Genomic DNA, 26944 nt, shown 5'->3' with positions numbered 1-26944 from the left:
GTGTAGTCTCATTAAACAAATATCTGTGTTGAAAAATATGCCGACCTAAAGAAGTGTAGTGATGCAGTTGTGAAACAAAGGTCTATACAACCTGCCCTAGAATACACTGCACCTAAGCTGGTTGATGCCAAAGTGTTCACATTCATAATTTTAAGTAGATTTTTGAGGATAATCATACAAAAAGATAACCAAAAACTAATGATCTTCATGACTCCATTTAGAATGGTTTTGCTTTAAGAGACTACTGTTTGACTTCAGTGCCAGAAATATTTCAACATGAGATGAGATGAGCAATCCATTGAAATGGCAGGACACTATTATTGTTGTCATGAATACTGAGCTAGTCTTTGTTCCAGATAACGAAACACATGCTGTGGGATTAGAAGTAATGCTCCAAACCATTACAAACTCAGGTTTGAAACTAAACAGAGATAAATGCTGATTCGAACCTCTGAAATGCAATATCTCAGTAACAGCTTAAATGCTAATGGAATCAGACCACATTAAAGCAAAATCTGAATAGCAGAGTTTAAAAATCCAGTTTGTGCAATTGAGCTACATCAGGCCTAAGCATGTTAACTATATTGGGCAAATTCATACCAGCTCTGAACACAGTGCTACATCTGTTGACAGATTTATTAAAGAAAGATACACCCTGATCATAGCAGGAAGTTCAGGGCCAAGCATTCCAAGTTAAACACATGCTAATGTTTATTCCAGTGCATTTATCACTTAAGAAAATGTGCAGACCATCATGGCAAATCAGACAGTGCCTACAAAAAGGCTACAAAAAGTGAAACAAGCTAGCAAGAATGTCAATGAGCTACAGATCGTCATCAGCTATATAAGGGATTGATGGTCTATTTGTTGGACACAAACAATCTAATGTAGAAAAACTACACCATAAGAGCACAATTGTTTGAATATGATGATCTGCTACTGTACCAAGACATAATTATTATACCATGTTCAAAATGTGTTGAAGCATTAAAACAAATATAAAAAGGACATACAGCTGGCCTATGTGTTGTGAAAGTGCCAAGATGTCTGTGTGGTGACCCAAGACCAACAGGGACATTGGAAATATTGTGTCAAAATTCCAGTTTTGTATTATACATAGACCATCCCAGAGAAAGAAGCAGTCCTATCAGCATGTTTACCGCATGCTGCTTGGCAGATGATTACTGCTGACTTATGCAAGTTCAAAGGCAAGAGTTACCATCATATGTAAAGCTAATGACTGCACTATCTCAGATCTCATTAATCTGGACATTGAAAATCACTTTTTCCTGGACGCTCATCAATCTGACTTTGTCAAAGAAGGTCCTGCCTCTTTAACAACATGAATTTCTTTGAAAAAGTAACTGAAACAGTGGATAGTGGTTATGCAGTGCTTACAGCATATCTATACCTGGCCAAGGTCTTTAATATTGTTCTCCATGCAGGCATTATGGATAGACTTGTAAATATGAATATGAATCCTTATATTGTGCGATGGATCGCTAACTGGTTGTCTGACAGCACCCATGGAGTGAGAGTTGCAGGTACCACTTCTGAAAACAAAACAGTTACTAGTGGTGTACCACAGGGCTCAGTTTTGAGCCATCTCCTATTTAGCATTTATTTCTCAGACCTTCAGGCTAGCACTCCTGGTCTATGGCTAAGTTTATAGTTGACTGTAACTTTGGGGTGTTGTTATTCGATCTTCAACTGACTCACAATTGCTCCAGCATGGGTTAGACCATGTTAACAACCAGTGCAAGGACAATGACCTTGAATTAAATGTAAAAAATGTAGCATAGTTCATTCTGGTAAACAAAACAGTTTCAGTTACCATATAGGTGATGGACTTCTCAAATCAGACACTGTTATAAGGGACTTGTTTATAATTCTGTGTCATTTGACCAGCATGTCTCCACAGTAGTTCAGAAAGCCTTTTTATCTGGCTCATCAAAGGCATCTCTACTAAATCCAAAGGAAGTCTTAATTTCCCTTTACTCATATCTTATCAGACCCATTATTGAATATAATGCAGCTTTTGGAATGTTTTTATTTAAACATATCATACAACTTGAGACACCTCAGATATTCTTAATTAAAAAGATCAGTGGCCTCAAAAATCTTAATCTGGAGAGACTGTCAGCCATTTCTCTGTACTCAGTCTCTTACAGAGTCCTCTGTGGAGATCTGTGCCTAGCCTGTCGATCCATAAAAGATCCAACCCTATTTCACCTCCTATTCCTTTCTCAGAACAAATAGTACCTCAAATACTTAGTTAAAAGAACTAAACCTGCATCACCAGATAAGTAAGACATGCTGGAGTGATGGAGTCATAGCCCAAAGTATTCCTTTGTTCTAGAAAAAAACTTCCACTACATGTCATGCAGTGTAACACTCTTGACACCTTCAAGTTCAACCTAGATAATTGGATGGGCAGCCTCAAATTCTCCCCCAGTCTATATTGTCTTGCCCTCCTTTAAGGCAGAGGTAACTTTTGAATAGGGTTTTTTTGGCTAGGCTTGTAATGGTCTGCAGACTGACTATCTACTTACCTATGAACCTTGTATTGTATCAGGGGACTATTGCTCTTGAGATACAGAGATATTGTCTGTGCCAACCATGATTAGCCAACAAATCATGGCCAGATTTAAGACCATGTTTAACAAATAAATCATCTTGTTTGTATCTGCTGAGTTTCAGCAATTTGCTGAGCAGTATGGCTTCATATATACAAGGTCAAGTCCTCAACATCCACAGTCCAATGGAGCTGCTGAAAGAACAGTCCAAATGGATAAAAACATTTGTTGCCACCTCACTGTAGAGCTCTCATGTCTTGCTGTGTTGTACCATACAGAGTTACAAGAGTAAGTATCCCCTGCACAGTTAATGTCTGGATGACAAGTCAGAATTTACATACTTATGCTGGAATCTAAACTTGAATTAATGCCAATTCCATCTGAATCTGTAAGGAGGAATGACCAATGTGCAAAACAATCTTACAGGCATTTTATGACAGGTATTATTCTGCCCAAACTCTACCTGCTCTTCAACCAGGCTAAACAGAGCTCCTTAACCTTGAATGGGAGAGAAGGTGGTAGGATTGCATACAAAAAATTATGACTTGAGGTCCTACTTAGTGCAAAGTGATGTCACCACAGTGAGATTTATGTGGACACATATCCAAGCAGTCCTTAAAAATCTAAGTGCGAAAGTCATGTGTCACAGTCAGGCCCAGGAATTTGATCCAAGGATAAATGGAGTCTTAATTATTCAGAGGATTTCAGTTCCTTTTGAACGCTCTACTATAACCCATTTTCTGAGAAAAAAGTGGAAGTTCCAGATCTGAAATGGCTCTAAAGATGCACAAACTATTTTGAAGTCAAACATCAGTGATTCAGATGAGACTGCTTCCAGTTTTGAATGTTAAAACACCGGACAAAATCTAAAAATGTTTTAAATATTTGTATATTTTTCCTCCACGGGTTCCTGTCAGTTGTGAAGAATTAAAAATGTTTATGAAGTCTGACTACCTGGACACTGTTTGTGAGTATGTGTTCATATCTTGGGGACAGATACGTGACTGATTTCTTAAATATAACTATAGCTGTGAATTACTATCGAGAATTGCTTAACTACCACAAATGCTGTTATAAGAAATATATTTGCCTTTCAGAAACAAAATTAATAAAATGTTTTAAAGGCCATTTTTACAGTGTCTGCATTTAATTTCAGAATGTTAAATTTGCCCATCAAAGATTGCATCACTGGGTACCAAATTTTAGAAAATACTATTTCTCCCCTTGAAGGGAAACGTTGATGATAAAAATATGTACAGTTTCTAATGTGTGTTTGGTAGCTACAGATATGTAGTATACTCCTGTGACTTTAAAAACTGCCTAATCCCACAGTGCATTGAGTCTGGTATGTCAGTTGTGCAGTTGGAAATGTTAGATAGTTATGCTGCCATATTTTGTAAGTTATTAGATTTGCTGTTATACTTCAAATGTTGGTGTCAAGTGCTCTTATTAACAACACACAAATAGGATTTGTTTACAATTTCCAAAATAACCCCCCCCCCCCACTTGTTGAGGTGCGTACTCGTATAATTGTGATCATTTCCTCTCCTTTATTTGTGTAATATTATGGCAAAAATTCCTTGATCTCTTTCAGAAATGCCACCTTACCACCCCTGCTTTATGTATTAAAATGTCATGTCGAAATATTCTTCCCCATTTTTTTACCATTCCCTATCATCCCACACTCACTTCATCTGCTGACTGCAGCCTATGACCTGTAAACTTTGGCTCACCTCACTAATGTAACTCTCATTTTTAAAATGCATTTATTAACCCATTAAGAACAATGGCATTGATTAGAAACGAGTCATTTTGAAAATAAAGTAATAACTTGAGCACATCAGATGCAGCACTGCAAATACCTAGGAATCTGAATTTGACAGGTATAATAACCAGCATTAGATGTAGAGGAAAACAGCTGCACTCTTTTTTAGAGTGGCATTTTGTGTTTATATATATATATATATATATATATATATATATATATATATATATATATATATATATATACATATATATACATACAAATCTCTACATGATGTTGTTGGGAAGTATCTTGTTCAGTTTAACTAGATTTGAGCAAATAATTATTACAGTGATTATGCTGACAGAACCTAAAAAATGCTGCACTAAGGTATTTATGGATGTTTAAAAACTGTTCAGGGGAAGTAGGAAAGAACAAGAAATCACAGAATAAAGTGCTAGCAGATGACAGACCTAACCATATCACCTTACAGTTTATGGTCATTTCATGTTACATTAGTACTACATACCAGTCACTGGAAAATGCCAGAAGCTTTCAGCCATACCTCTCAACCTCTTAGCTCAAGAAATCTGGATAGAGTCAAAAATAATGGGGGTTGGGTGGGGTGGGCAAAGGCACAAAATCATGGAGAGATTTTAAGTACTGCTCTACAAACTTAGAAAATTGATAGCATAACAGGTTTTGAATTAGCATGCATTTTTCTGAAGGATATGAAACCTGAAACTCTGTCTGTAGTTATTTTCTGACTGCAGTCCTCAGTGATTTGCCAAAAAACCACAAACTTCCCGAGGGACAGACAAAAAATATGCAGTAAAAATCTGGACATTTTGTGAAAATCTGGACAGTTGTAAGGTATGTTTTCAGATGCAGTAACAACACGGCATCGCTCTACTGTAGTCTCTTTAGTTTCTCTGAGAAACGGAGACAAGAATCAGAATGGTATGTATTGGCTGGAAAAACACATTGGTCTGTAATAAGTAACACTACACACTGTGACTATCTGTGCTATGTGCAACATTCACAACTCAGGACTCAGTCCAAACATTGCTTCCAATTTTATTGCATCACATGCTTCGTTAAGAAGCAGCACATCACAGTATCTGTCTGTATTTGTATCCGTTCCAGCTGAGGCATAGCTTGAACTAACTGCATCAAATCCCACAGACTTCAGTGAGTAAACCTTACATTTTCAGAGGTCAGGTAATAAAATTTAATTTAAAATTCTGAGTGTGTGTGATATTTTTATTTAAAGTGGCCTTATATTGCAGTTCTTTATTCACCTGTCTCTTTGGTTTGATAGTCCCCCCAAAAGAGTTTCTGGTCATCCTGAGTGACATTGTTTGGATGACTAAACAAGCATATCCTCCACACTTATTTCTCTTGCATCTAGTTTATCTCCTGGTACCCCTTAATGGTGATAATAGATGGATTAGAGAGAGAAGAGAAGAGAGACTAAGAAATTCCTTCTCGACCCTGTCCTCTGTGTATGCATCCAGGGACTGTTTATGTGGTGGTATGAATCTAGAGAGAGATAATTAGTGTGACTTTTAAACAGTTCAGGTCCTGCTTTCTGTCAGGTCCCAGTCCCAGTGTATTTTACCTATAAATGCAAAGAGAAATTTGTGCCACCTGCAGATGTTAACATTATCTCCTTATTAATATTTAGTACTTCTTCACTGCCTCAAGATGACCAGCTTGTAGTAGTGGTTAAATGGAAATGGTAGCTAGCTTCCATACTTGAGAGAAAGAGATCTAACAACAGCTGTAACTGTGTTAAGAATCATAAGCATGTATCTGCCCTGCAGAATAAAGTATCCACCAGTCAGTAATAAGAGCCAATGTTTTAGTACTGAGAGAACAACTTTAGTTTACAGAAATGTCTTGGGCTGCATGTGATTACGTAATTTCTAAATGTAATTCTCAGCTGTGAAAATTTATCAGCTTCTGTTGCTAGGTGCTGTAAAATCACTGGGTAGTAAGTTTGCCTGATGCCTGTATATTAATGTCTTTTTACTTGTTTTCTGTTTCTGTACTGTGTGGGTCCATCTAAGGAGGTTATTTATTTCCAAGTAGCAATGTAAGTGTGGTATAGCCAGATACATACATGCAAGCCATAGTGTATAACTTATTTTTTTTTTTGGGGGGGGGGCAACATTCTAACCAGTTTTAATGTATTATGCCCCCAATCTTCAAAAGCATAAATGAAACAAAAAAGTTACAAGTATGTCAGTGAAGACTGAAAATGCATCCGTAGTGATGTTTGTTGTATTAACTAGGTGTCTAACTTTAGAACTGTGGAACTGTAAGGCTTTTACTATTTGTATTGCATCATTAGTTACATATTTAGGATAAATGCCATAGTACATAGTGAATTTATCTGGAATGGGGGGCACAACATAGGATCCTATAACTGCAGTTTCTGATTCTGCCCTTGCATCTAAAAAAAGCATTTCTGTCATAGTAGATTATGTGTCTAGCAGGATGTAAAATAAGACATGCATATTTGGTTCTCAACTATCTCTTTGCCATTTCTCAGTAGCCTGAGCTGAAAGTCAGAACAACAAATCACCCCTACAGCTTTAAATGTGCACTGATCAAATTACTAGCTAAAGTTCATAATACTGCACTGCAAATGACTTCCATCCAATAGCAAACTAATATCCATGTATCAAAATATTACAATAATAATTTACAAACAAATATTGGAGCATATCCAAAAATATGATATACTAACAGACAGGTAACATAGTTTCGAACCTAATTACAGTACTCTAATAACAATTTATGCCTTAACTCATGAAACATAATATGGATGAAGTAAAATGAGAGGGTGCAGTTTTTCTTGATTTGAAACGGGCTTTCAAAACTGTTCTTGTCAAACTTCTTCAAAAGCTAAGTAGAGTACTGTAAGGCAAGTAAAAGGTATATGCCCTTTTCCCCACTGTAGTGCGATCCTGGAGTTAGTATATATAGTTGGGGGGTGGGGGGAACAGTCCCCCACACTGGGGGGTGCACAGGGTGTCACCCCCCACTTAGTTTGAATGCATATTGCCTTCTGGAGAGAGTTAGTTGTTGATGTTGTAACTATGCATGTCTATTGTTTAAAATGTATTATTTTGAAGTTTTTGGTAAAATACAATATAAAACAAACAAGGTGGGGTGGCTTTGCCCCCCACCCCCCCAACTATATATACTAACTCCAGGATCGCACTACAATGCAGAAAAGGGCATATAGCTTTTACTTGCTTTACAGTACTCTACACAGTGCCATATATACTAAGTTCAGTTCAGTGAAATGAGATTCAGTGAAATGAGTTTTCAGCAATTTGTGTTTTCAGCAATGTGGTCGAGGTGAAATGAAATTCAGTGAAATGAGATTCAACAAAACAAAGCAGACCCATATATATATATATATATATATATATATATATATATATATATATATGACTAAAGCAGTGATGTCTGGGGACGCCACAGAAATTATTAAGGCTAACTAACCATCAAGGACCCAAGTGGAGCATTTAAGCCCAAACTAAGCAATAACGGTATCTGGGAATGCTTGTTAATGAACATCATACACTTTATTCTAACACAAAAACCAAGCAGGCAAAGTGTTAATATAAATATGTGACTTCCACTACAGCTATAAGTATGCTGCTTCCCAGACTTGAATATTAATTATCCATTAGTTTACTCCTTTCCCCAAATTCTTAAGTTAATTAATGCATCTGACAACAGAGATCATCTTTAAGTTATTCTAAAGAGAAAAATGGTTACCAGTTACAGCCTTGGCTTCCTTTTTTCTGAACACCTTAATATTTGTGTTAATGCATGAAAGTTATCGCCTACCTTTGATGAACAAACTTTTGATCAATAGCTTTATTTATTCAACAAGGGAACATGAGGGTATACAATCCCTCATAGATGTCCTTTTATTCTTACCACAAGTGAAAATGACTCACTAAAATAGTACCAGCTTCTTGGATCTGCCTGCCTCTTCAGTTAGCACAGGCCATTTAAGGTTAATTACCTGTAAACTGAAGGAGGAATCTTTACTGACAGCTGTGTTTTACTACGTCCAAGAACAGCCGTTCTGATGAAGTCTAGTTGTACTAGATGAAAGCGCTAAACAACCTTCATTAAAAGTGTGGAATTTATTCACGTCTCCAGCGTCTTTGTGATTCCGCTAGTAGCCTTTTGGATTCATTTCGTTTCAGTGAAAAATTTATTAAAGGCACTAGCTATGGTCTCTGGGGAACTATGGGTTTTAGCCGGGGATGGGGTGGTGGAGTGACCTGGACAAAGTAGTTGGTTTAAGCCTGCCCAGAACTTTTGAGGGTTGTTGTGGTGTTTTTGTAGGAGATTTTGGTAGAAGCTTTTTTTATCCAGTTAAATAGATTTTTTTTGTATCATTCCTGAGTTGATGATATTTTAGATGGTCAAGTGGGGCTTTGCTTGTTCTCCAGCTGACCCAAGCTCTGTTTCTAGTTTTGATTTTAGCATTGGTATCTTTTGTGAGCCATGGTAACCGCAGTGGTGCAGCGGTAGCATTGTTACCTCACAGCAAGAGGTTCTCCCGTTCGATTCTCGGCTGGAGTGCGGGGAGTGCCTTCTGTGTGGAGTCTGCATGTCCTCCCCACAGTTAGGTGGGCATTCGAAAGACATGCGTAAATGGGAGTGCCTTCATTGAAGGTTGGACATCGAGCTGGCACTTCAGCATTCGTGAAAAATCTACTGCCAGTCATTAGCGGACCAGAGTTCCGCTGTGGCGACCCCTAACCGGGAAAAGCCGAAAGACAAACAAACATCTTTTGTGAGCCATGGTGCTGTATTTCATCTAGTTTTTATTGTACGTGCTGGAGCATGGGAATCAAGGATACTTAAGAATTTAGTGTTAAAGTGAACTAGCACCTCCTCTAATGTTAGAATTTTTAGTTTTGACCAGTCAACTGCTTTTAATTCATTTTGGAATATAGCAGCATCAAATTTTTTCCTGTTTCTAAATATTTTATATTTGGGCTGGTGAGGGTTTCCTGCCTTTTTTTTTTATGATATAGGTTAGACAATGGTCACTGAGGTCATCAGGGAGAGTACCAGCTGTGTACAGTTGGAGTTGGTTATTAACTAGGATCCAGTCTAGGATACTTTCCTTGTTGGTTGGTTTGTTTATCCTAGTGGGAGAGGTTATGGTCTGTTTAAACCCAGATAAGTTTATATGAGTGGGGGGAGGGGGGTCGGAGGAGCAGGGGTGCCAGTCGGTGTTAAAATCACCAAGAACTATGGTTTCTTGGGGATAGGTAGTGGATAACCAGTAAAGGAGATCTCCTAGGGTATTTAGGTTGTTGCCTGGCGGAATGTATGCACAGACGATGTTCAAGTGTTTGTTCTGGTTAATCTGTAGCTTGGTTATGAGGAGTTCCACATTATTTTATTGAGGAGGTTAAATGGTGTCTCTATTAACAGTTAGATTATTTTTGTAAAGGACTGCTATCCCACCTCCTTTCCTTGTAGCATGGTCTAACCGATGAATATTGTATCCTGGAGGTAGTATCTCATTGTCAGTAGTACTAGGTTTAGCCAGGTTTCCGTAAGACACATAATGTCTGGGGAGTGGGTTGCTAGGAGGGCGTGTAGGTTGGGAGTCTTATTGTTAATACTTCTAATATTTAGGTGAAATGCTAGGAGGGAACTAGTGGGAGTATTCATGGGTAGCTTGACTGTAGGGGTTGTGGTAGGGGAGTGGAGGTTATTGGGTGTGGGTGGGCCAGGGTTGGGATGAATGTCTCCATGTGTTATAAGGTTATTGTGACAGGATATTCTGAGTTTTAGGAGTTTGTTTATAAGCTTTATATAGTCTTTGTCTTTAGGATTATGTTTTGTGGCTGTACAGGGGTGGTATTTTATAGAGGGTGGTATATTTAGTGTGCTGGGAAAGGTAAAGTGTTTGGTGTTATGTGTGAAGTCATGGGTGTCTGTTTGACAATTTGGGTAGTGAATACCATGGTCAAGTGTTTGTTCATAGGCAGTGAGATGGTAAAATAGAAACAGTATAGGCATTTGGGTAATTAGTGTTTTTTTGCTTGTTTGCATTTTGATAGGGGGCGGACCTTCCCCTCTTCTATGGCCTTGGTGACTGTCTCGATGAATTCAAACAGGTTTAGTAGGCATGATCTGCCCTTAACAAAGCTGAACTGGGTCGGGTCAAGTGTTTGGAGGTTCCCAATGTCTTTCTTAATGAGTTCCATGATGATGCGCTCCATAGCTTTGCAGACCAGGCTAGTCAGGCTTATGGGGCGATAGTTATCAGGGTCATTTGTGGCCCCTCCTTTGTGGAGCGGAATAACCATTGCTGTGCATCATTCCATGGGCATGTAGCCTGTGGAGAGGTTGAGGTTGAACAGTGTGTTTAGGTGGGGGGTTAGTTTGTTCTGTAGTTCATGCAAGACGCAGTCTGGGACACCATCTGGCCCCATTGACGCTGTGCTTTTGGCTTTTGAAAGGGCTGTTTTCATCTGTGTGTCTGTGATTTCCAGGACATTACACTTTTCCTTTATTGTTGTGGGCCCTTTTGGGGGTGAGAGGGGAGTGAAGTTTGCACTGAATCTATCTGCCAGGATGTTGGCAATATCAGTGGGTTCAGTATATTTTGTGCTATTTTGCACTAGCTCAGAGAATATCTGTGAGTTGCCACTTAGATTCTTGACATAGCTAAAGAAGGCTTTGTGGTTATCTTTTGAATCCTTGGCTATTTTTCTTTCGAAGTTCAATTCATAATTGTCTTTAGAGGTTTTCACTAGTGATCTAATTTGCTTTTTGAGGCTGAGGAGGGAGTTTTTCCAATTTGGAATTTGTTCTTTTTTAACCTTGGACAACAGTTTATTCCTTTTGTTGTGAAGCCTGTTGATAGAGGATGTCCACCACACAGGTTTGTGTTTCCTTGAGGAGCAGGTTTTAGTTCTGTTCTGTATGGCTGAGTCCATGCAGTTATACAGGTGCTTGTATACTGCACTGGCGTACTGTTCAGCATAGTTGTTTGCATCCTCTAAGGGGGGGGGTGGTGATGTGAAGCTATTGGTACCCTCCCTTAGGAGGTTGTAGTAAGCTTTTGAGAAGTTTTTTAGCCTGGTTACAGCTGGAGGGGGGGGGTTGGGTGGGATAGAAACTTCGAATGAGACAGAACAATGATCTGATCTCACCAGGGAGGAACATACTATGGGAGTAGTGCAGTGGTCGTCCATATTGGTGAGAACCATGTCCAGAATGTTATCTCCCCTTGTGGGGGATGAGACAAGCTGGTCTAGTGCATTACAACTGATGAAGTCAAGGAATCATTGGGTAAGTGCATTAGTGCAGGAACAGTTCACGCAGTCTATGGTGGGGTAGTTGAAGTCACCAAGGATCAGGGTGTTAGGGGAGACCTTGATGGAATCAAGTAGGTCCACGTAGGAGGAGTGGGTTTCTTGAGTCATGGAGGGGGTCTATAGCTGGCTAAAACTTGGACAGGTGTCTTACCAGCTGTCAGTTGCACCTGGAGTAATTCCAGTGCATTATGCTGGCAAACCAGTCTGGAGGTGTGTCTGTCCTTAATGAAGATAGAGACTCCACCACCCTTAGTCTTCCCGACCTCATTTTGGGGTAAGAATGTGTGGCGTGAGGTATAGCCTGGTAAGGCAAGGGTGCTCGTTGCAGCCCTGAACCAAGTTTCTGTGACCGCACAGACATCGGCATCTTCCAGTGTGAAGAGGGCCTCCAGTGAGTGCATTTTCAGGTTAAGGCTCTTAGCGTTAAACAGCATGAACTTCAATTTGCTTTTTGACAGATCTTTTATGTTGGAAGATTTATCTTTGGGACATAGCCCAAAAAAGGCACAATGGGGAAGGCAAGAGCCTTGGCCAGGATCTGGAATCCCAGGGGTGACAGCTGGAGGCCATCTCTGGCAAAGCATTGAGGCCTGTCAACCATGTCTTCCTTTTCCACCCTCCCAGTCAAGGTGAACCATAGCCAAAGGCATTTGGAATGGGATCCCTCATAAAGCCCTGACTGGAGTAGACTGCCCAGGCAAGTAGTGCTCCTCTGTAACCATTGCAGGCTTTAGAGTGGTTATATCAGAGGCTGTGTCTCTCTTGGCAATGGTCTCTTTGCCATTCACTACAATAGAATATAGCCTCTGTTGGTAGTTTGGTACCCTTGTTGTCCCAAGACAACCTACTATTGGCATTTTGTCTTTCCCACTTACTGGCTCCCTCACCTTTTGTTCCCCACCTTGCCTCTATGGACACCTGTATGCCACATGGCCCCACTGGTTGCATTCAAAACATTTAACCCTAGCTCCTGGACATGTGCCTGGACTAGTGGCTTCCCCATGCTACTGGCAGATTCTGTTGTGGCAGTTTATGCTGCCCACCATGGGTTCCTTTAGACCCATGAGCAGTACTGGGGTCCTTTTCCTGTGCAGGGTTGCCCTGCTTGCCAGGTATAGGTCTCCCTTCTTCCCCAACTCATCTGAAGTAGCACATTGTCTATCAGCTAACCAGATCCTCATATCCTCAGGCAAATTTCTAAGGGCTTGTTCCCTCACCAAAAGGTCTGCCAGCCCTTCAGAAGTGGTGACCTGACATCCACTCACCCACCTATAGAAATAAGTGCTTAATTCAGCAACATATTCACACACACTTTCATCTGTCTTGCGTCTATGCCCACAAAACTTTTTCCTATACGTTTCAGGTGTTAGCTTAAAAAACTCTAATAGGCAATTTTTTACAGCAGTATAATCAAAACATGCAACGTCAGACATTTTAGATAATACAGTTACAGCTTTACCATGGAGTAAGGGGGTCAGGAACCATACCCAGAGCCCTTGGTCAACTTCATACTGTTTACATACCCTGTCAAACATATGAATGAAACTATCAAAATTATCCCCCTCTTTAAACTGCGGAAGAAATTTACTGACTTTTTGTGCTTCTGGGGTCCAGTTACTCCCTTCCCCATTACCTCCATGACTCTGGCGAAGAGTCAGCATCTCCTTTTCATGCTGCCTCTCTCTCTCTCTTTTTCCTCAGCTTCTAGACATAGCAGTTTCTCATTCTCCTCACTCTCTAGATGCCTCACTCTCTCAGCTGCTTCTAATTCCCCACACCTGGCCTCCAACTCAAGACTCTTTAGCTCCAGCTGGATTTTTAGTCCACTGCCAAAAGGTTGAGCTGTCCATTCTCTGAGAGTATTATATCTCCACTGCCAGTCTGATTGTCCTCCTGGTTGCTTTTTGTGATGCAGCTGTAACTAAGGCTGCAATTAGGTCTGTCTTAGTCAGGTTTCCATGCACGAGTCCCCTAGCCTGGCACATCTCCACCAGCTGGCTCCTTGTCAGCTTTCCATACTCCTCTGCTGACACCCTGCCTGCTCACCCTGACTAACTAAGCTAACAAACAAAATAAAACAATTGTGATCTGAACTCTGAGTATTCACTGCATGGCTGTTTTAGAGTACAAAACACCTTCAAAGCTCACTGTACTTAAGCTACAGGATTCACTCTACCCACACCACTACAAGCCAATTTGTATTTGCTAACTAATTAATATGTGATGTGGATATCCCACCTCTGCCAAACAATTAATATGTGAGGATATCCCAACCACTGCCACCAATTAATATGTGACACCCATGCCCAAGTCCAGCAATCAAGGTGCCTCAATACTCCCCACTAACAACAGAGAGGGTGTCCCATATATGAGGAAAGGATAAAAAATACACACAGTAAAGTGCAATTTCTCTTAGGAGCACGCAGAGATCACAGTCAGTCCGGGGATGGTCACTCCCTTACTCTCCAGGTCCCCAAAAAGACTCCCCACTGGTGCAGCTATAAGGTCCAGATCTCAGCCAGCTGGGCAAGCTAAAATCTCCAGCACCCTCTCTGCCCAACCAGTGCTTTGACAACACAGTGCTAGTCAAGATTTCAGAGATCACACAGACATACTTAAAATAAATCAGTAGTACAGTTCTGACATCACAGAAAAGCACTTAGTCGAATCTTTCTAGTTTATAGCTATTTCTAAAAGAAAACACAAATCTAAGATAACTTACATATGAGCAAGACAGTGCTGTGAGTTGGATAGTCAAGACAAAAATGCTTAATGTCTTCTGATTCTCATTGTTTAAATTGTTGTTGCAGTCCTGATTCCCATTACATTATTTTTTACACTTTCCTGGTGTTCCCAGGCTGACAGAAACTGCATTTACATTCTTTTAAACCTAAGCAGAAACCAGAGCAATAAAGGACATTCCATATGTAAATTATGGTCATTAACTTTAGCCTTAAAACAATAGGCAGGAAGTCTTCATCTAGTCTGGCCGGAGCTGAATTGTAAACATCAATCATGAAATGCTTGACTTAGCTTTCTTTACAGCAGAGGGCAATGTTGCTACATTGTTTAAAGTTCAACATTTCACAGCATATTCTTTCAGTTAAGAAAACAAGCTTGTAGTTCAACATTCATATTTACAAATTATAGAATTATGTACCAAATTCTGTTTGACTAGTCCGGCAGCTTTCACCCATCTCTACCAGTCTTCACACCAACTATAACTCTATGAACTATTTCCTGTCTTTTACATTACTACTTTTTATGATTTGTGTATTGTATTATGTTAGAATTTTGTTTTTGCTTATGAAATATCTGTGGCACAGTGACACAGTGGATAGCACTGTCACTTGCAGCAGGAGGTTCCCCAGTTAGATTCTCTGTTGGGGTGCCATTTCTGTTGAGTCTGTATGCCTTTCTTGCATTCATGTGGATTTTTTTGATATATTCTGGTTTCCTAACACATTCCAAAGACAGTCAATACATAAACTGAACACTCTAAATTGACCATATCTTTGTGTATATGTGAGGTATGGAAGAACAACCACGGCACGGCTAGCCACCTGGTAGTGAAAAAACTTTGGACCTAGATGATAGTCTCTGTTGATGTGACACCCTGACCCATGTGCAAAAATGAGAAAAAGGGGTTGTGGATGGACAGATGGAAATATTTGTCATTTATTATGTTACTATTATTATATGATTTATGTACTGTATCATTTTGTCTGCACCTAATGTTCTAGGTCATGCTAAAAATTATCTGGGGAGCAGTATACTTACCTGGTTAATGAATCAAAATAAAGAAACAAACAAGCCAACAAATAAAGAAAACAATAAAGCCAAACTATAAATGCAGTACAGAGTTGCATGCCTAAGCAGTTCAACAGATTTAGGTGAACTCAATGCTTATTTTGGGTATAGAAGAGTTTTAGATAAACAACTTAAATTGGGTACTGGAGCAAATAATAAATATGTTTCCCAAGGAAAACTGCAAGACAATTTCTAGCAATGACGAGTCTGTGCCATTTATTATGATTAAGCTATAGACTATATACCCTCGCTGATCTGCATTGCATACTAAAATTGTCCAGGAGTACAAGTGTAAATATAGCTAAATAGATAGGTGGGACTACCTGCCTGCCCTCCTGAATGGAGCTGCCTTCTAGATAGAAATCATTTGAGAGTAAAAACTAAGAATAATAGAAAAAGAAAGTTTCCATTATGAAAGCAATGCATCATAAATAGAAAAACAGAAGCAGTATAGACTAGGGGTTTAGTACAGATGAGAAACTGGAAAATTTCAGGATCAGTCTTCATCATAATAAAGTTAGCCTTAGACTACTCCAGTGGCCTTTTGTTGTAATTACAGTGATATTGCAAGCATACAAGGGCTGTCTACTGAAAAGATATGATGCTATGATATTAGAAGCCTTTTCTAGTGGGAGACTGTTGGGATTTCCTCTTTTGCTATCCCTGTCAACATTTCCTTTCTTGCTCGTCCACTTGTGGATGCATGTACCTCCTTCTAGTACTTGCTGTAGCATCTTACATCACAGGAGGACAGCATACCTAGTCTCTGTGTCACCAATTTCATTTCTGCTGTTTGAACACTTCAGAACTTGACCTTAATGTTCGTTATAGAAATTTCTCTTGTTCGATGCCAAGAAACTGACACCTTCCAGGAGTCCTCAATGTTGCCATATCAGGAGGTAGGACCCAGACAAGCACTTTATCTACTGCTTTGGTGAGAAGCACAATGTAAAGCATTGCTAAAGCTACTAGTGCTTCACTCTGTCTACCCAAAGATGGAACAGAGAGAAGCTTAATACCAACATTCAGTCTCTTAAGATGATGAAAGTTTTCAACCTAGAGACTAGCCAGTCTGAAAAGCTGTCATGCAATGCAGAGCCAGTACTAATGCAACACGAGAAGGAGAATGAGTCACAGGCTCGTCACTGGTCGCACTCTCCTAATAGAAAATTCACCCATAATGCAACCTCAGAGCCAATGTGTGTGGTCAGACCCCCCCCCATTACTAGAGAGGACTCAAGCTATTACCCATCACTAGCCATTGCCGAGATTCCTGTAAGAGGTGAATCTCTTGTAGCCACATTGAGGAGGTGTATGTTTGCTGCAGGACATATATCTTGGAGTGGCCTTTCAAATTATCCAGTACATGCTCAGGAATTATGTCCAGGAAAGAAAGATCTCCTTTTGAGAGCTCCCTCTGAATGTTACTAGACTTCTTGACTAAAGTGGAAGAGTCCCCTCTGGTTCATCTCACAACTTCATGGCCTAAAAAGTAAACAGTCATTGAATTGTCATCAACCTTTTAGGTTTAGCAAGATTTGTTCTCAGGGAATGCATTCTGAGGAAGAATGGACTGATGTCAGCACTATTTTTGGTATAGATTCAAAGTTTCACAGGTGTTTACTAGGCTAACAACCACAAGGGCCTTTTTAAGCCTAGCCATGCATCCCAAATCTCTGATGAGTTCTGATACCCTGGATAAGTGTAAGCATGGGCCTGCATCAGGTGTCAAACCAGGGATGAATTTCTGGTTTCCCATCCAATTGTCCAAGTTGCACTTTAATTGGATTAGGGAGGAACTCTGCTTCACATGGAAAGGGAGCCTGCCCCATAGATGGAGTAGTCTCTGGGATATATACCTCTCTCTCCAGCAGGTCCTATTTATATCACAGGTAAAGTTTAAGTCTTTAGAATGGGTAATTCTGGTACTGCTTGTTTTGTGAATATGCAAGAGGTCCATCAGAGTTGGGTCTGGAAATGCCCTGTATGCCAGGTATAGATCTCCCATCAAAAGCCTGTAGGAGACAGAATACAGGGATAGGGCCTTGAGGTGGTCTGCATAGAACATATTACTTATGCGCTGTATTCTTTTAGTGAGGAAACTCTGTGGACATTCCATGCCTGGTTAGGTACATACCAAAGGGGGCATTGTACTCAATGATAGGTCTGATGAATGCCGAATACAGTGGAACAATGACTTCCTTGGACTTAGATGCCATACCTTTGTTTATAAGTTGCTCAACATAGAATGATTTCCACACCACTGTAGACACATGATGATCAAAGGCTAGATTACTATCTAAGTCTGTCCCTAAGTCCCTGACTACTGGGTCAGCTCTAAGGGGTGTGCTGTCAATATGATAGTTACCGGGGATAGATGACTTACCAAAGGATACTATTATGCATTTCTTGGCATTTAGTTTTAGTCCATGACTCTGACACTAGTTGTTTGTCTGTGTCAGCCCCTCCTAGAGAACATTTATGTTAGTGTGAGATTCAATGACAGCTCCTAATTTGCAGTCATCTGCAGATTTAGTCAGCCAGAGACCACTGACATTGGCCTTGACCTCTGAGAAGAAAATGCCAAAAAGGCACGGTCCAAGGAGTGATTCCTGAGGGTCTCCACTTGTGATTGGCCTCTTTATAGAGGTGGACTCCCAAATTCTAACTTCCTGGGTCCTTTCTGTGAGCCAGTTGTCTATCTACCGGGTGAGATATGAGTTTGTACCTAACCTCTTGACTTTGTCAATAATGTCTAAGTTGAGTATTGTGTTAAATGCCTTGGACAGGTCAAGGTAGGCAGTGTGAATGATTTTGGCCAAACCCATTGCTTTGGTGACCTTCTCAAAGAAGTCTACCAGGTTGAGTAGGCATGATCTGCCCTTTACGAAACCAAACTGGGTTGGGTCCGGTGTCTGGAGGTTTACCATATCTCTATTGATCATTTCCATAATAATTCTTTCCATGGCTTTACATATAAGACTAGGGAGACTTATGGGTCTGTAGATCTCTGTAGGCTGAGTGCCGCCCTCAGGTAAGTGCTTTCCTGCATGTTACTGCTTTGTTGCCTGATACATGATGTTTGCCCACTGGATGCTGGATTCTTCCACTTTACGTGAATGTATTTTTCCCAATATGGAGACAGGGATGGAGACATTTTCCTTCTCATTAACTGACAAGGAAAAGGTCTTCTAGGAGAAAAATGCCTTTATCTCAGAGACTGCTAAGAATGTTGAGTACTGCTCTGTTGTTCACATGCCATGTTATGATTCACTGTATACAGCAATACTTTTCTTTCTCATTGCTATGCTCAGGAATGCATTCTCTTTCACATTGGATCTGGAGATGACATTCTGTAGCACATTGGTCCCCTCTCTACCCCTTGTCCTGATATTCCAAACAAGGAACAGAGCTGTGGATCCCTCGTATAGCTTATCAAAAAAGTTATTCTTTTAACAGTGGGATGATCAGAACTCAATGTATTTAGATGACTGTAAAAGAAAGTAGTTATCAAACCTACCTTTATAAGGAAAACCCATGAAACGGTTTAAGATATTGGGTTCACTGACAAAGGGTACTTTCCGGTGTTTTTGCAAATATCTTTTTCTTTAATTTCATGTTTTTTTCAGAATGTAAGGAACTTCATTTTATATGTTGCAAACTTTTACTGAACTGAGATTTGAAGGTACTGTTCCTTGAAGAGTGGATGATTTCAGCTGGACAGATCCATGAAAAGGGCACATTTTTTTTAAAGTTCATGTTGTATTATATGCTAAGAAGTCCATTCTCTCCAGTTATGTATCACTGAGGAAATATGCATGCAGATGATACGGTTGTATGCTTAATTTATGTGGATCTTTTTGTCCTACCCTACCTGAAGTCATACTGCTATGAGTTCAAGGTATCATTCCATGTGTTTGAGTTATGTTTTGTCAAGTTCCATTTTAGCATTTTATTTTCATCAGCATGCTTTTATTGAGTTGCCATATTGTGAAGTTGGACAGCATGTTGCAATGATAAAACGGTAAAAGGATTAAGTGTACAATGTTGGCTGGGGTCACCCAAGTATACAGAATGGGAGTAATCATTCCCCTTACTCCATTGTGTGTGTGTGTGTGTGTGTGTGTGTGTGTGTGTGTGTGTGTGTGTGTGTGTGTGTAGGATGAGGCTTATTCCTCAAGTTTTTTTTTTTTGAGTTCCAGCTCTGAACTGTTTGGATTTACATCCATTTTAGCACCATATGATTTATAGTGACCACAGGACCCCAAGCCTTCAGGTTAGTGTTACCTAAAGGAGAATAATCTGATATTATTTCTGCCACAAATTCTAGTATGACCAACTTCTGACTCCATTTAAACCTTAAGTAGTTATCTCAGACATGTCCTAAGCATGTTAATTCATTGCCTTCTACATGAGCACACTCGTCTTAAGAGAACAGTTTCATATTCCCCTGTATGATATATATATATATATATATATATAATATACATATATATATATATATATATATATATATATATATATATATATATATATATATATATATATCACATTAAAAAGTTAAGGTCTCCATGAAAAACCTTTAAGAAATGCCATTTCTTCAGGTTTCCCCAGTGTCATTCACTTTATCTTACAGATTTAGTTATGCAGATACAATTAGAGTCCTGCAATAACATTTATATGTAGTAACAAGGCCTGACATTTTAATCTGCAAAATTAAAACTATTTTTTTTGCATAAGGTCATAAAAATGGCTTTTATTTAGTTGGCATGCCTCACAGTCATTGTAATGGTAGTTGTTTCTAGATGAAATGCTTTTCCTGAGAGCCTGCAAATCCTGATGAACTTCTTACTCCAATCACACCTCTCCACTCCAATTCTATATGCAAATATGACTATCAAGGAGTAGCACAGTTGTGATAATACAATTTCTCCCTCATTTCTGCTTCTTGCCAGTATAGACTGTGTAGTGCCTTTTACCTCTGTATGTCCAATGAAGAGCATGAGGAATAAGAGAGTATGGTGAGTTTTCCAGAACTGTGGAACTGATAACACAATAACATTTTTTGTATATATATATATATATATATATATATATATATATATGTGTGTGTGTGTGTGTGTGTGTGTGTGTGTGTGTGTGTGAGTGCTCATATAGAAAAAGTGGCTATCGTGGAGCATGGGTCTCAACCTCTTAAGAGTCCAATGTGGAACACAGACCCTAGCAGTGTGTGACATTCAATCAAAATGTGGAACACTGGGCAAAAACCCACCATTTTCATGGAGCCTTGACAAATCTGAGCAGAATCACAGACAAATCCAGAATTAATAAGGAACACTTAAAATATTTCTACTATTGCTCTGAGTCATGACAGAATAAGAAAATGTGAATTAATATACATTTTCTGTAATAACAAAAGTTCATAATTCTAATTTGTCATTAAGTGTAATTCACAATCTTCTCCAAAAGTCACCAGTTTTAGAAAGGATTAAAAGGGACAAATGTAAAACTGGAGTCAAAATAAGGGACTGGTCAATACATAAATAAAATAAGGAAAGGAAAGTGACTAAAAAAGAAATAATCAAACTCTGACACAGACAAACCCTTCGCCTGTCTGAGCCACTTATCTCTCACCAATTAGGGGAACAGAGCAGCTGCTTCTGAAAATACAAGCCCACAACCCCTCAACAATGGACAATCCAACAGAAACTAAAAATTCAAAGTTATAGCTCTCAGCAGCAGTCAACAGCTCAGCAATATCACTACCATGACCGTCCCACTCCCAACTTAAGTGACAAAGCAAATCTCAGCCCTTTTAGCAGATCTTTTTAGTTTCCATCAGGTTGTTTGGTGGTCTGGTACACCATCACTGAGCCCTGATGCATTACATTAGCTGTCCAGTACCTAACACTGTCTCCCACTGGTAGTCCTCCATCCACACATACCTCTTAACCTCTTAAAACAAGAAATCTGGACAAAGCTATAAATAACTGGGGGGGGGGGGGACAAAGGTGCAAAAATAGGGACAATTTTTAAATATTGCTTTTACAAACACAGAAAGCTGATAGAATAACAGGTTTTGTGTTAGCATGCATTTTCTGAAAGGAATAAAGTCTGAAATTCAAATGTCTGTCATTATTTTCTGACTTCAATTCTCAATGCTTTGCCAGTGATTTACCAGAAAACCAAAATTTTATGAGGACCATACCAAAATTATGATGCAAAAAATCTGTACAGCTGAGAGGTATCCAAAGGATGGTCAATTGAATCCTCAGGTCTGGATGAGGAAACCATAAAGCCATTACACCCCTCTATGAAATAAAAACAATGATCGCTCTCACTCTTTGTATCCTACAATACCATTTTTTGAAGGTATTGCAGTGGCATGGAAACTAGTAGTGGAACGCGATTGACTGAACTATCTGCATCTTCAGTAGCTCCCTTTACCTTAGGAGCATTGACTTGATTGCCTTGTATACAACAATTCTGATTGGCTGTAATTGCGTTATGACCCAGTCAAACATCACAAAGCAGAGTCAGCACTGTTCAATATGGAACAGCAGAACAGTGGGCTAGGTTGATGTTAAATGCAGAGCGTTCTGCACAATTCAGAGCACTTGGCTGCTCAGCCATGGAGTTGAGGGTTTACTTTTATATAAAAAAATCACAAAACACGAATAAAACTTGTAAAAAATAATAAAGCACGAAGACCAGCTCACAGGAACAGACTACACTTTAATATGAGCACTTTCATCGGCGTAAAACCATCTGACTTCTTCAGATTAACTGAACATAAAGCATCACTTCCTTTTATACAAAAAGCATCACTCGTGATTTGTATAAAAGGAAGTGATGTTTTTTGTATAAAAGGAAGTGATGTTTTATGTTCAGTTAATCTGAAGAAGTCAGATGGTTTTACGCCAATGAAAGCACTCATATTAAAGTGTAGTCTGTTCCTGTGAGCTGGTCTTCATGCTTTATTATTTTTTACTTTTATATAAAAGCTAGATGGAGTGCATTTTTTTTTTCATTTTATTCTCCTCCAGCTCAGTAAACCTTGTTTCTGTAGTCTGTAACCTTTTTTGCAGTGGTGCATGTGGGTATGGGAGTTTATGGGGAGGTTAATGGGGTGAAGTGCATGCAACTGACAGTAATGAAATGTGGTTATTATTTTGTGTTTATTCATTTTATAACATTTAGGCATTTGAGATGTACATAGTCAAAATGTTTGCAGCTGGTAGGAACATCTGTGTATGGAGGCAGTGGGTTATACTGTATGTGTCTGAAAGCATTGTGATGAAATATATTACTGTGGCTATTTTTTGTGTATTTATTCATTTATTTTATTACAATCAGCTATAGGGTGTACAGAGTCAATGAAGTCACTATAAATGGTGGTCACATCAGTGTTTTTGTGTGTGTATTTGCATGTGTTTAGGGGTGTCATAATGAGTTGCAGTGTTAGTGTCTGACTGTAACAAGGTGAAATATAGTACTGGGCTTATTATGTGTGAATTTGCTCATTCATTTAATCACAATCAGGCATCTGAGCTGTACACAGTCAATAAAGTAATGGTACACCTGTGTATGTTTGTGTATGTGTTTGTGTACATGCACATGGGAGGGGTTGTAATGGGTTGCATTGTATACATCGACAGCAATAAGCTGAAATATTTTACTCATTTATTCATTCATTTATTCATTTGATCACAGTCAGATATATAAAGTTTATGCAGTCAATAAAGTAGCCGTAACTGATGGGCACATCTGTCTATGTGCATATGTGAGTGAGTGAGTGAGTGAGTGAGTGAGTGAGTGAGTGAGTGAGTGTGCATGTGTGTGCGTGCGTGTGTGTGTGTGTGTGTGTGTGTGCATGTGTGTGTGTGTGTGTGTGTGTGTGTGTGTGTGTGTGTGTGTGTGTGTGTGTGTGTGTGTGTGCACAAAGGAGATGAGTGTCTGGTAGCAATCAGTTAAAATATATTATTGTTTTATCATTTATTTATTCATAGTCAAACTCAGGTAATTCATATGCGTTTTACATGTGTTCAAAATGAGAGTATGGTGGGTGAATCTAGTAGGTTGCACAGTATGTGTATGAGAGCAATGAGCCAAAATATGTCACTGTGACTATTATTTATGCACTTAGTCATTAATTTTATCACAATCAGACACCCAATGTGTACACAGATAGTGTGTATGATTTGTGGGCACTTCTTTGAGTATGCATGTGTATGTGTATGTGTGTGTGTGTGTGTGTGTGTGTGTGTGTGTGTGTGTGTGTGTGTGTGTGTGTTCAGGGGGATTGGTTACAGTATATGTGCCTCACAGCAACAATACAAAATACATAATGGTGGCTATTATCTAGTTATACATTCATTTTGTCAGAATCAGACATGTTCTCTTTCTCTTTAACTAATACAGTTTTAAGAGTAGCTCTCTGCATACATTTCATTGTTGTGTCTTCTTTTAAGTGACAGATGTACCCCAGTATCAAAATGTCACTAGCAATGTATATTATTATTTTGCTTTTTCATCATTTAGCAATACATTTTTAATTAATTTTATTGTATTTCATTGTTATGTAATGTCACAGTTCTACTGTAGTAAGATCCTTAGTGAAACAATGAAATATGGAAGTGTGAATACTCCAAATTTTTGTCATCTGTAGGATTGACTCCCCTACCTGCATTCAGTAGATCCATTTATTTATAACAGGGAATAGCCCTGTGTCCCATGTGTTCTTCAGTGGAGGCAGGAGTTTGGGGTTAAAGAGTGGGTTGGTCTGCAGATCCTATTTCCATCCCCACCCCCAAGCAAACATATGAGCTCAGCTATAGCTACCTTTGGAAGGCATGTGTGCACATCTGTATATAAGTAACCTCTCAACCAAATGGCACACAGCTTGCAGTGTGGGCATGCCAGGCTCCTACTGCTTCAGATACACACCTGCATTCATGCATATGTTGCTGGTGGTGCAAGCCAGGCTGCCTCCTTCTCCCCAGGATGATAGGCATCAGCCAATAACTCCAGTCCTCACTTCAAGCCTCCTCCAGTGCCCATGCTGGTAGTCAAATACAAGTCACCTGGGATACAGTCAAGGCTTTATACCTCTGTGCTATGGGGTCAGCTTGCCACTGACTCTTTATTGTAATTTTGAAAAACTGTTTTACAGATCAACCCCTGTACCTCATTCCTGTGTATAAACTAACTTCAGAGTCTCTGTACCTTGGGAAAGGAAGCAAAAATGGATGGTCAAAATCACAGATTCATATTTATGAATATTTGCACTTCTGTGCTTTGTATTTGTAAATGCCTCCTTCCCTCCAAGTATCAATATGTTAACAGTGTGTGCTTTGTTTATGCATATTATCTTAAATATCTTTAGTTTCTGTGGGTGGTACAGCCTTTTTTAGTGTTTGCAGCATGATACAATAGTTTACTATGGTCACTATGAATTTCAACTAACTAGTTAGTCATAGTTACTCTTACCACTTATGCTAGATAATCACTGTGCCTTTGAGTTACTGCTGGCAACAAGTGGAAGTACACAGTAATAAGAAATATTACCTTTCATTGCTCCTGGGGTGCATTACCATGGCCAGTTCTTATTGATATTATCCAGTAAAGGTTACCATATCCACAAAAAGGAAGAAAGTAAGATGTATACATCTCTGTTTTTCTTCTTCTTCTTTTGGCTTTTCCCAGTTAGGGGTCGCCACAGCGGATCACCGGTCCTCTAATGATTGGCAGTAGATTTTTATGGTGCCGAGGTGCCAGCCTGACGCCCAACCTTCAACGAAGGCATGCCCATTCACACATGTCTTATTTATACAGCTTTTTTGTTCCTGCAGTTATGAATATCAGCAACTTGTAAGGTTCAGCATGAGATGTACTTTCTATGAGTTATGGGTGATTATTGGTGCAGACTATGGAATTCAAATATTTTTCATACTTTGTTTTTCAATACATTAGTAGACATGGCAGCAAGATTATAAGAATGCAGCCATGTGTGCACAGAATGATAGTACAACATGTAGATATCCTGAGTTTTACAGCTTCTACACATTTATAAATATTATCCATATTTGCATATGTAATGCATGCTAATATCTCAATAATTGTAGCTTCAGAAACAGAGATCAAGATGTCAACAACAAGCTGATGCAAACTGCTATAAATGTGCAACAAAACAATGTATGCGACGTGTACAGACCCTGATGTATTGAAAACTGTTTCTGAACACTCATGGAAAATGCATTTTTTGTTATGTATGCTGTAATAAATCTTTAGTGGACTTGGCCGTAAGAGTACAGATGTGTAGCCATGAACGCACGGGATGGTAGGGAGAAACTGCACAAAATGAAAGAGTAACATGCACACATACTGAGCTATTAACAATATTTGCATATTAATAGCAATTTCTCAAGAATGGCATTCTCATTGTTAGGAAGGCAGGAGACATGTGGAAGCTGACATGATTTGGCCTATGTCAACAGTGAAAACATCACTGTGGGATGTTCAGGGCTTGAGCAATTGATAAATGTTTGCAGATTGTTAAGAAAATTATTAAAAATGTTGACATTTTTATTAGTAATGAAAATATGTAGTGTGTTACTGTTGCATGACAGGGACTATACACGCTGTGACTGTTAGGTAAAAAAAAAGCAGTAACAGAAGTTATGTAAGATAAATGTATCCAGAGATATCCTTGTTTGTTTTTGGTACAAGTCATACATAACAAGAATAATGCAACATTGATACTGATATCTCATGACTGGGGGTCCTGCTTTAGGAACAGGGTGGTGTCTGCAAGCGGACATGATCTGGTAGACATGCATAGTTAAATAATCACTGTAGGATGTACAGGGCTGTCATTATTGAAGAGTATTTGCAAGAAATGATGGAACACATGAACAATTTCCATATTTTTTTTAATATGTCAAAAATGGAGTGTGACACTATCATGTCGGAGGCTTTTAAAAGTAGTGAGTGCTACTCAAACAAAGACAGTAACATATGGCAGATAGCATGAAGATGTTCAGTGATGTCAGTGTTGTATGACACACATTATTAATATTAACAGCCTTTAAGGCTAATACCACAGTAATGGTATGCTGTGCAAGGAAGCAATATATTTGTGTGGGGAAAATGGACACAGTGAATGTTAGAAAAATATTAAATACACCTGGGTAACAGGAACACAGGCAGAAGTAAAACTGGTCGTTTGAGATACAAATAATTAATATTAGCATTATTATAATATTGAAACTAATATCTGATGAACAATAGGCCATTAATTATAGAATAGACTGGCATCTGCAACATGACAGAATATAGTGTGTATCCACAGAGAACATTGTTGGATGTACAGGGCCTGAGTTACTGAAGAGTGTTTGCAAAATCTTTGAAAAATATGAAACATTTTATATATT

General features: G+C 39.1%; 1 protein-coding gene across 1 annotated transcript in view; it reads left to right on the top strand.

The window, feature by feature from the left end:
• Positions 1–5466: 5466 nt before the first annotated feature.
• LOC122787943 (adenine phosphoribosyltransferase-like) overlaps positions 5467–26944 on the top strand; it is a 152498-nt gene continuing 131020 nt past the window's right edge. Inside the window, exon 1 of the mRNA XM_044054871.1 lies at positions 5467–5541. The gene's annotated coding sequence lies outside the window, so the exon portion shown is untranslated. The remainder of the gene's footprint in view (positions 5542–26944) is intronic.

This window comes from Protopterus annectens, chromosome 13.part0, assembly GCF_019279795.1.
Source record: "Protopterus annectens isolate FY-2018-M chromosome 13.part0, PAN1.0, whole genome shotgun sequence".
NCBI lineage: Eukaryota > Metazoa > Chordata > Ceratodontiformes > Protopteridae > Protopterus > Protopterus annectens.
This window is presented reverse-complemented; position numbering and strand designations above follow the sequence as displayed.